The 11,141-nt window shown below is 42.9% G+C and overlaps 1 long non-coding RNA gene across 1 annotated transcript in view; it reads right to left on the bottom strand.

Moving 5' to 3' along the window:
- LOC122555320 overlaps positions 1 to 11,141 on the bottom strand; it is a 16,954-nt gene that overhangs the window by 167 nt on the left and 5,646 nt on the right. Inside the window, exon 2 of the long non-coding RNA XR_006313231.1 lies at positions 8,526 to 8,534. This is a non-coding gene — a long non-coding RNA (uncharacterized LOC122555320). The remainder of the gene's footprint in view (positions 1 to 8,525; positions 8,535 to 11,141) is intronic.

Genomic DNA, 11,141 nt, shown 5'->3' with positions numbered 1-11,141 from the left:
CCCTCATCCTCATGCTTGGTCACCTCCTCGAAGAATTCAATCAGACTTGTAAGGCAAGACCTACCCTTCACAAATCCGTGCTGGCTGTCCCTAATCAAGCAGTGTCTTTCCAGATACTCATAAATCCTATCCCTCAGTACCCTTTCCATTACTTTGCCTACCACCAAAGTAAGACTAACTGGCCTGTAATTCCCAGGGTTATCCCTATTCCCTTTTTTGAACAGGGGCACAACATTCGCCATTCTCCAGTCCCCTGGTACCACCCCTGTTGACAGTGAAAGCCCAGTTTCTTGTCAATGGTAACCCCAGAATGTTGGTAGTGGGCAATTTAATGATGATATTGCCATTGAATGTCAAGGGGCAGTGGTCTGATTGTCTGATGTTGGGAGTGGTAATTGCCTTGGTTGGCATGAATGTTCCTTGTCACTTATAAGTCCAAGCCTGATGTTATCCAGGTCTTACAGCATTTGACACTGACTGCTTCAGAATCTCTGGAATTGTGAATGGTGCTGAGGATTGTTCAATCATTGACGAACATCCGGGCTTCTGACCTTAATGACGGAGAGAAGGTCATAAACGAAGTAGCTGAAGGTGTTTCAAATTAGGACAATGGATACTGCAAAGACTATTCTGGCTCTGCAAACAGTTGCATCCCTAGACGAGCTGTTCCAGTACAACTACAACACTGGAATCTACCTGGCAATGTGGAAAACTGTCCATCTGTGTACTGGCCACAAAAAGCAGGACAAATCCAACTCAGTCAATTGCCACTTCAACAAACTCTCTTAATCGTCAGTAAAGTGGTGGAAGGTGCCACTGATAGTGCTATCAAGCTGCACAATTGTTTTATAATCATTCACAAGATATGAGTATCAGTGGCAAGGCCAGTATGTTTGTGCCTGTCCATAACTCCATTGAGAAGGCAGATATGAGCCACCTTTTTGGAACATTTTAGTTCAACTGGTCATGTGATATCCAATCCACAATGCTGTTGAGAGATAACACCAAGATTCTCACCCAATGATCTGAAGAAACAGGCTTATAATTCCAAATCAAAATGGTATGTAGCTTTGAAGGCAACTCTCAAGTCGTGGTCTTTCCAAGCACTTGTTCCCTTTGTCCTTCTAAATTGTAAAGTTTATGAGTTTGAACATTGCTATTGTTACAGCCTTGTTTGGGTTCTGAACAACAGTGGGAGCATTGTGGCAGAGATTGGAGCAGAAGTGGATCAGGTTCGTGTTCCACTGCCAGTTCTCTGGGCTGAATTGATGGATTGCAGGAAAGCTGTGGGATTCTGTGAAACCCTTTGACCTTTTGTATCTGCAGCCACTGTCCAGCCGCATGAGCTTGTGGGATATTAAGCTGAGATTTCAGAATTCCTGGCCCCTCTTGCAATACCTTGATATGAATTGATTTGCACACCTTGTGCAGCAATGGAAGAGGCCTTATCAGCCATTAGGCACTGTATCATGAGGAGAGATTGAAAAAATTGGGACTGTTCTACCCAGAGAGAAGAAGGTTAAGAGGAGGTTTGATTGGGGTTTTTAGAATTATGAGTAGGCTGAACAGGGTGAAGCTCATAAAAGAATCACGAACAAGAAGGCAAAGCTTTAAAGTGGTGTTCAATTAAAGCAAAGACGATATCAGAAAAAAAACTTCAACTTTTTGAATTGTTAAGGTATAGAATGCACGTCCTGGAAATGTGGTGGAGGTTGGGTCAACTCAGCATTCAAGAGGACATTGGATGATGTTTTAGATCTTCAACTTGTTTAGTGATAGGGGGAGAAAACAGGAGATCGGCACAAGGTAATAGAGCTGGTACAGGTACAATGGGCCAAATTTGTGAAAACATTCTTGAGTAGATCATGCGAGATCAAATAGGTGCTTGGTAGCACAGTTCTTAAGCACAGCTGAAAAAAAGACGCATTTGTTGAAGCTTTTCATCTTTTACTCACCTTGCGCTAGAAGTGTTGGTCTGTTTTCCAGTTTGGTAATTCTTGCACTTATCAGAATAATTCGCAAGACAAAAAGTTTGAAGAGAGTGTGCTCTTTTCCATAAACACTGAAATGTTACCTCATCAGGTTTGAGAATATTTAAGACTGTGATAGATAGGCTCTTGAGTATCACAGGTTACGGAGGAGAAAGCGAGAGAATAGGGTTGAGAAAGTTATCAGCTTATTGTAGTTGTCAGCAGACCTGTCATCTTGAAGGAGAATAGCCTTTGCTCAGGGGTGCCTGGAACAGTACATCAAAGCATAGAATAAGAATTGTCTCCTCATGTTAATTTGAGGCCATTACGAGCATAGTGAACAATGGGAACTGGTGGATGTGGTGCATCTGGATTTCCTGAAGCATTTGACAATGTGCTGCACAAAAGGCTGCCACATAAGATAAAGGTGCACAGTATTATAGGTAATATATTAGCATGGATAGAAGTTTGATTAACTAACAGAAAGCAAGGGTGGTGATAAATGGTTGTTTTTCTGGTTGATGATCAGTGGCTAGTGGTATGCCTCAGGGATCAGTGTTGGGACTGCAATTATTTACAATTTATATAGTGATTTAGAGTTGGGGACCAAGTGTATTATGTCAAAATTTGCAGATGACATTAAAATGATTCATAGAGCAAACTGTCAGAGGATACTGAAAGTCTGTGGAGGAAAATAAAGAGGGATATCTTTAGATAGATAAAGAGAGTGGGCAAGGGCTGGTAGTTGCAGCAGTTGGTAAATGTGAGATCATTTATTTTGGTAGCAATAACAGCCTATTATTTAAATGGTGGAAAATTGCAGCATGCTGCTGTGCAGAGGGACTTGGGTGTCCTCGTGCATGAATCACAAGTTGGTTTACAGGTGCAGCAGGTAATTAGGAAAGCAAATGGAATATTGTCCTTCATTGGTAGAGGATGGACTTTAAAAATAGGGAGGTTATGCTGTAGCTGTGTAGGGTACTGGTGAGGCCACACCTGGATTACTGTGTGAAGTTTTGGTCTTCTTACTTAAAAAAGGATGCACTGGTACTGGACGGGGTACAGAGGCGATTCAGGAGGTTGATTCCAGAGTTGAGAGGGTTGACGTGTGAGGAGAGATTGAGTAAACTGGGACTATACTCATTGGAATTTAGAAGAATGAGGGGGGCTCTTACAGAAACATATAAAATTAAGAAGGGAATAGATAAGACAGAAGCAGGGAGGTTGTTTCCTCTGGTGGGTGAAATGGGACTATACTCATTGGAATTTAGAAGAATGAGGGGGGGCTCTTACAGAAACATATAAAATTAAGAAGGGAATAGATAAGACAGAAGCAGGGAGGTTGTTTCCTCTGGTGGGTGAAACTAGAACTAGGGGGCATAGCCTCAAAGTAAGAGGGAGCAGATTTAGGACTGAGTTGAGGAACTTGTTCACCCAAAGGGTTGTGAATCTGTGGAATTCCCTGCCCAGTGAAGCAGTTGAGGCGATCTTGTTGAATGCTTTTAAAGCAAAGATGGATAGATTTTTGAACAATAAAGTTCATTCATGAAGTCAGGAAGTATGGAATACTGGGAGATTTGGCTATCTGGATTCAGAATTGGTTGGCTGACTGAAGGCAGAGAGTGGTTGTGGATGGAACGTATTCTGCCTGGAGGTCAGTGATGAGTGGGGTCCCGCTGGGCTCTGTTCTTGGGCCACTGCTCTTTGTAGTTTTTATAAATGACTTGGATGAGGAGGTTGAGGGGTGGGTTAGTAAATTTGCAGATGACACAAAGTTTGGAGGTGCCATTGATAGTATCAAGGGCTATTGCAGGCTGCAGCGAGACATTGACAGGATGCAGAGCTGGGCTGAGAAATGGCAGATGGAGTTCAACCTGGATAAGTGCGAAGTGATGCATTTTGGAAGGTCAAACTCGAATGCTGAATAAAAGATTAAAAACAGGATTCTTGGCAGTGTGGAAGAACAGAGGGATCTGGGTGTGCAAGTCGAGGTATACAAGATAATGAGAGGAATAGATAGAGTCAATAGCCAGAGACTTCTCCCCAGGGCAGGACTGACTGGTATGAGGGGTCATAGTTTGAAGACATTAGGAGAAAGGTATAGAGGGAACGTCAGAGGTAGGTTCTTTATGCAGAGAGTTGTGAATGCATGGAATGCATTGCCAGCGGTGGTGGTGGAAGCAGAGTCATTGGGGACATTTATGCGACTGCTGGACATGCACATGGATAGCAGTGAGTTGAGGGGTGTGTAGGTTAACTTATTATATTTTAATTAGGATTAAACCTCGGCACAATATCGTGGGCCTAGGGGCCTGTTCTGCACTGTACTTTTCTATGTTCTATGAATAAAGGTTATGGTAAGCGGGCAGCTAAGTGGAGCCCAGTCCACAAAACGATCAACCATGATCTTATTGAATGGTGGAGAAGGCTCAATGGGCTAGATGGCTTACTCCTGCTCTTATTTCTCATGTTCTTATGTTCTTATAATGGATGGAGAGCGAATGATTAGCAGCACACCTACCATCTTGACTATTTTTGCCCTGTAGAAGGCTGTTTTCCTCCTGGAAGGAAAAGGCGACTGTGTCATTATGGAAGGTGAAAGTGGGTGGCACAGCTATTACTGTTGGCGCACATGGGGAGACATCACAGAGGACATGCAGGGTTAGTGGTGTCTATGGTTGGGATGAGGGTGAAGAGAAAGATATCGCAGATAATGGGAGAGTAATAGAGCTTGAGCCTTGCTGGGGGGTGGGTGGAGAAGAAGAGATAGAGTGAGCGTGAGCCACTGGACAGAAGATGCCAGCATTTACGTTGATGGACATTGTCCTTCTTCCTGTACTGCTGGTCATTCCTCTGGACAGCTGAGACTGCACTGACTCAGGACCAGTGGGCATTGAGGAGAAAGTGAGGTCTGCAGACGCTGGAGATCAAAGCTGAAACTTTATTGCTGGAACAGCACAGCAGGTCAGGCAGCATCTAGGGAACAGAAGATTCGACGTTTCGGGCACATGCCCTTCTTCAGGAACCAGTGGGCATTGGACCAGGCTGTTGTCATCTAGTGATGTGACTTTTATTGCTGGTCCTGGGGGAAGAGTAAGCCCCATTGTATACCACCCAGTCCAGCTGGAACTCTAGGACCCTGCCTGCAGTACAGGGTACAGATTTCCCCTTGCTGCCATATCCAGGGCAAACATCTGCAGCTGGATTCCCATCTAATTCTGCTTTGGGGAGAAAACAGGATTTAGGACAAAATTGGATCATTCTTTTGAAGAGCTGGTTCTAGCACCAAGGGCCAAATGGCCTCCTGCAATTCTATATCAATTAAACTGTGAGTGAAGGGCTTATGCCTGAAACGTCGATTCTCCTGTTCCCTGGATGCTGCCTGACCTGCTGCGCTTTTCCAGCAACACATTTTCAGCTTGAACTGATTGGCCATTTTCACAGGACGGTTAAGAGTCAACCATATTGTTGTGGATCTGGACTCACATGTAAGTCAGTCTAGGTAAGGATGGTGGATTTCAGCCCCTAAAGAGCATTGGTTGAACAATCAACCATGGTTATGGTTACACAGTCATCATTACAATAGCTTTCTTTTCCACAGGGTAAAAAGGAAACCCATGGGGGGAAACGAGAAGTTAAAACAAAAATCCTAAGGCCTCACGAACTGTTGACTCTAGAGGTTTTGGTAGACTGCTGTCCACCTCGGCCTTACAACCTCTCTGTCCGAGGGTAATATAGTTAGGACTGATATTACTAACACAGCACCAGCTACAGAAATTACACATGTTAGAAAACATTGAACAGAAGCAGAAATTGAGTTGTAACTTCAGACCTGATGGTAATGGTATTAGACTAGTGATCTCATGGTCTGCTCTAATGCACTGAGGACATGAGTTGAAATCCCAATATGGCAGCTGGAATTTAAATTGAATCAACAAATCTGCATTTCAAAGCTAAACTCAGTAATGGTGACCATGACAACTATCATTGCTTGTCCTAAGAAAGAAATGTGGTTTAAAGTGCCCTTCAGGGAAAGAAATCTGTCATCCTTTCCCAATCTAGTTAACACATGACTCCATGACTGAAACAATGTACCTCCCTGTAAAATAGCCTAGCAAGCCACTTGGTTCAAGGGCATTTAGGGGTGCACAACAAATGCTGACTGGCATGCTGGAAATGCCCACACCCAACCAGTAAAGTCTTGTCTAATAAAGATTATAAACTAAGGAGGGTGACAGACAGTGGTATTATCGCAAGATGATAAATCCAAAGACCAAGATAATGTTCTGAAGACACAGATTCAAATTCTACTAAGGCAGATGGTGGAAATTGAATTCAATAAAAGTCTGAAATTAAGAATCCAATGTTGACCATGAATCCATTGTTTATAGTTGAAAAACTTATCTAGTTCACTAATGGCCATCCTTGCCTGTTCTAGCCTACATGTAACTCCAGACCCACAGCAATGTGGTTGACTTTCAACTGCCCAGATAACTAGTCAGATACATTAGGAACAGAGAATTTTGAGAAGATTTGTAGCTCAGGTTGAGGTTCTGGATGTAGGTTTGCTTGTTGAGTAGAAACTGAACCTTCCAGCTCAGCAAGCAAACCTACATCCAGAACATTAGGGACATTTAAGTGACTCTTGGATAGGCAGATGGATGATAGTAAAATGAAGGGTATGTAGGTTAGTTTGACATTAGAGTAGGATAAAAGGTCAGCACAACATTAAGGGCCAAAGGGCCTGTATTATGCTGTACTGTTCTATGTTTCCTCTGGGCAATTAGGGATGGGCAATAAATGCTGACCCAGCCAGCAATGCCCTCATCCTGTGAATGAATAAGAAAACACCAGTAAGAGATTCAGGAGAAACCCCCTACCCACAGAGAGGTTAGAGTGACTCATTATTGCAAGGGAAAGTTAGTTAAACATAAGGGAAAAAGAGCAATGTAATGATGCAGTTCGATAGAACAGAGAGAGACAGGGATCGGGTGGAATATAAAGACTAGCATTTGTACCAATTGCCTGTATCTGTATTGTAAACATAGTGTAACACAAACAGGCTGAAATCTAATCAAATCTTTATCTCTAATCTTGCTCACCAGCAATTTTTCAGACTGGTAACTACATGTATAAATGTTAAAACATTGACAAGAATTGATTGCTGAATATACCTAGCAGGTTACAGTTGTAGGAAATTTCTTTTATCAGTTAAGTTATAGGACTGAGTGACAATGATTGATCTCTGACTATAAGAGCTACAATAGATGCTGTTGCATTGTTAAAGTAATATCTCCCAGTCACACTGCTTTAACCTTGCCTTTTCATTCATGCTCATTAAAAAGGAATTTTGATACCAATAGTTAATGCTTGATAGCAATAAACTGATACTTTAATATTCAGTTTTGTGATAAATGGGCTAATTTTCTTCTGGGTTCTATGCCTAGATAACAGGGATGTAGAGAATACTTCGGAATACATCGCTTCTTACATTGGCCTGAATTAAATACTGAGATGTTTTGAGGGTTCAGGCCTTCCTGCCTATACCTATACTAGTGGCTAGAAGTGATGACAGGAAGATTGCGAGAATGGGAAAGGATGGCCATTTATTTCTATTGCATCTTTCGCAAACTTGGGATGACCCACTGTACTTCACAGTCTATGAAATAGAGAAACCCAGTCATCAACTTCCCATCAAGAGCATAGGAGCAGGGGTAGGCCATTCAGCCCAACATTCCTGCTCTCTCATTCTGCATGATCATGCTTGATCATCCATTTCAATGCCTTTCAAACCCACTAACCCAATATCCCGTTGTTTCAAAGGCATTTAGAATCCTGTTGATCTCTACTTTAAATATACTCAAAGGCTGAGCCTTTTGGAATACATTTTGTCCACACTATCTCCTTTCATCCCAGGAACAAGTTTGGTGAATCTTTGAAGAGCTCTCTCCGTGATAATAATACCATTCCTGAGGTAAGCAGGCCAAAACTGCATAACGCACTCCAGGGGCGACCTAACCGAGAGTTGAGAGTTCATAAAGTTCTTCTAACTTCCAAATGACCAACAAAAATAAAACACTACGAAGACACACTGCCAGGTCCTTTAAAATGCATTAATAACTGGGAGGGGCTGACGACCACTTCCTGGGGTTCTGATGAAGACATCGTCTTCTCAAGCTTTCCCCTCGTCAGTGACTCTCAGGTTACGCTCACCAACAGTCACATCTCTGTCTAATGACAGAGCAGCTTATGGTCCTCTGACAATATGGTGACTTTCACTTTCACTGATATAGAACATAGAGAACATAGAAAATTATAGTGCAGTACAGACCCTTCGATTCTCGATGTTGCGCTGACCTATGGAATCAATCTGAAGCCTATCTAACCTACACTATTCCATTTTCATTCATATGTTTATCCAATGACCATTTAAATGCCCTTAAAGTTGGTGAGTCTGCTACTGTTGCAGGCAGTGCATTCCACACCCCTACTACTCTCTGAGTAAAGAAACTACCTCTGACATCTGTCCTCTATCACTCACCCCTCAAATTAAACCTATGTCCCCTTGTGCTAGCCATCACCAGCCGAAGAAAAAGGCTGTCACTGTCCACCCTATCTAACCCTCTGATTATCTTTTAAGTCTCAATTAAATCACCTCTCAACCTTCTTCTCTCTAACGAAAATAGCCTCAAGTCCCTCAGCCTTTCATCATAAGACCTTCCCTTCATACCAGGCAACATCCTATTAAATTTCCTCTGAATCCTTTCCAAAGCTTCCATATCCTTCCTATAATGCAGTGGCCAGAACTGTATGCAATACTCCAAGTGTGGCCACACTCGAGTTTTGTACAGATGCAGAATGACCTCACGGCTCTGAAACTCAATGCCTCTACTAATAAAAGCTAACATACCATATGTCTTCTTAACAACCCTATCAATCTGGGTGGAAACTTTCAGGGATCTATGTAAGTGGAAACTGAGATCTCTCTGCTCATCTATACTGTCAAGAATCTTACCATTAGCCCAGTACTCTTTACTTACAATGACAACAATTTATCTATGAAGGTGTATCATGCTTTTGAGTCACAATGTCTGAATGTCAGGATAGCAAAGAAGGACAGGAAAGGCAGCAGATCCTGCACTCCAGATCTCACTATCTCACAGAGCCTCATGGCCCTCATTCGCAATGATTTGCAGAATTGGCTTGTTCAGTCACATGACAGAAACTTGTAACCTTAAGCAGACATCATCTTCAAATCAGGAGACAGGCAATGACCAGTCAACCAGGTTCCACAAACAACACCGTGCTAAATGACCCGATAATCTGTCTTCATAATTTAAACGAAGAGAGAAAGACTTGCATATATGTAGCACTTTACACAATCAGAAAGCACTTAATGGCCAATGAAGTACTTTATGCCATAATGTAGGAAACAGACTAGTCCATGTTTGCAATGTGGTAATGACTAGATAATCTGTTATTTGGTGATGTTAATAAAGGGATAGGTATTAGTCAGGACACTGGGGGTAACTCCTCAACTCTGTTTCACATCAGAATATCTGCCAAAAAGGCAGATGGAACCATGGGTTAACATATCGTCTGAAAGATGGAGTCTTTTTCAGTGTAGAGTACTCCCTCAGTGCTGCATTGGAATGTCAGCTTTAAAAGTTGCATGTCAATGTCTGTGGTCAATCAGTGTGTGTGGCTGATGCCAGTGGATTGTATCCTAAGATGCTGCTTAATACTGAAATCTCTTCACAACCAGAGGCAATCTAACATCACCTGCTTTGTTTCCACATCAGAAATTCTCTGTGTCTTGCTTGTTTGATGTGTTTGGTAAGGTAGGAAGCCGAATATTAATTTAATTTTCATTAATTGATGAGATGAGGGAATGGCTGGCTAGGCAGCATTTATTGCCAACCCTTCATTACTCAGGGGGCAGTAAAGAGTCACCCATGTTGTTACTGGCCTGCAGTCACGTGTCGGTCAGGCCTGGTGAAGATGGCAGTTTTCTTCCCTAAGGGGACATTAGTGAACTAGATGGGTTTTCCACTAAAATCGTTGCATGGTCATTATTAGACTCTTAATTCCAGTTTTTATTGAATTCAGATTCTACCATCTGCTGCAGTGGGATTTGAGCCCTGGTCGCTCGAACATCACCTGGGTCTCTGGATTAACAGCCCTCGAGGTCAGTAAAGTGAGTTGTGGTGTTAGCAAGGTGTTTAACATGCAGTAATTAATTGAGAGCTCACTGCTGCCTGTTGAGAAGCTCACCACATGGCTTGGCAGATGGTTAAAAGATGCAGCGAGTTACTCTCGACATCGCAGTAGGCCTCACCAGATGCCTCACACAATTCTGCCACAAATCCCACCATAGCCCATGCCACTCAGGCTCCTACAGTGACTGATCGCATCATAGAGTCAAAGAGTCATAGAGATGTACAGCATGGAAACAGACCCCATGGTCCAACCCGTCCACGCCAACCAGATATCCCAACCCAATCTAGTCCCATATACCAGCACCCGGCCCATATCCCTCCAAACCCTTCCTATTTATATAACCATCCAAATGCCTCTTAAATGTTGCAATTGTACCAACCTCCACCACTTCCCCTGGCAGTTCATTCCATACATGTACCACCCTCAGTGTGGAAAATTTGCCCCTTAGCTCACTTTTATATCTTTCCCCTCATACCCTAAACCTATGCCCTCTAGTTCTGGACTCACCAGCCTCCACCACTTCCTCTGGCAGTTCATTCCATACATGTTCCACCCTCAGTGTGGAAAATTTGCCCCTTAGCTCACTTTTATATCTTTCCCCTCATACCCTAAACCTATGCCCTCTAGTTCTGGACTCCCCAAACCCTATTCATGCCCCTCATCATTTTGTAAACTATATAACGTCACCCCTCCGATGCTCTAGGGCAAACAGCACCATCCTGTTCAATCTCTCCCTATAGCTCAAATCCCCCAAGCCGGGCAACATCCTTGTAAATCTTTTCTGAACCCTTTCAAGTTTCACAACATCTTTCCGATAGGAAAGAGACCAGAATTGCACGCAATATTCCAACAGTGGCCGAACCAATGTCCTGTACAGTCGCAACATGACCTCCCAACTTCTGTGCTCAATACTCTGACCAATAAAGGAAAGCATACCAAACGCCTTCTTCA

Source organism: Chiloscyllium plagiosum, chromosome 1, assembly GCF_004010195.1.
Source record: "Chiloscyllium plagiosum isolate BGI_BamShark_2017 chromosome 1, ASM401019v2, whole genome shotgun sequence".
Lineage (NCBI taxonomy): Eukaryota > Metazoa > Chordata > Chondrichthyes > Orectolobiformes > Hemiscylliidae > Chiloscyllium > Chiloscyllium plagiosum.
The sequence above is the reverse complement of the archived record's forward strand: the minus strand, read 5'-3'. Positions and strand labels throughout refer to the sequence as shown.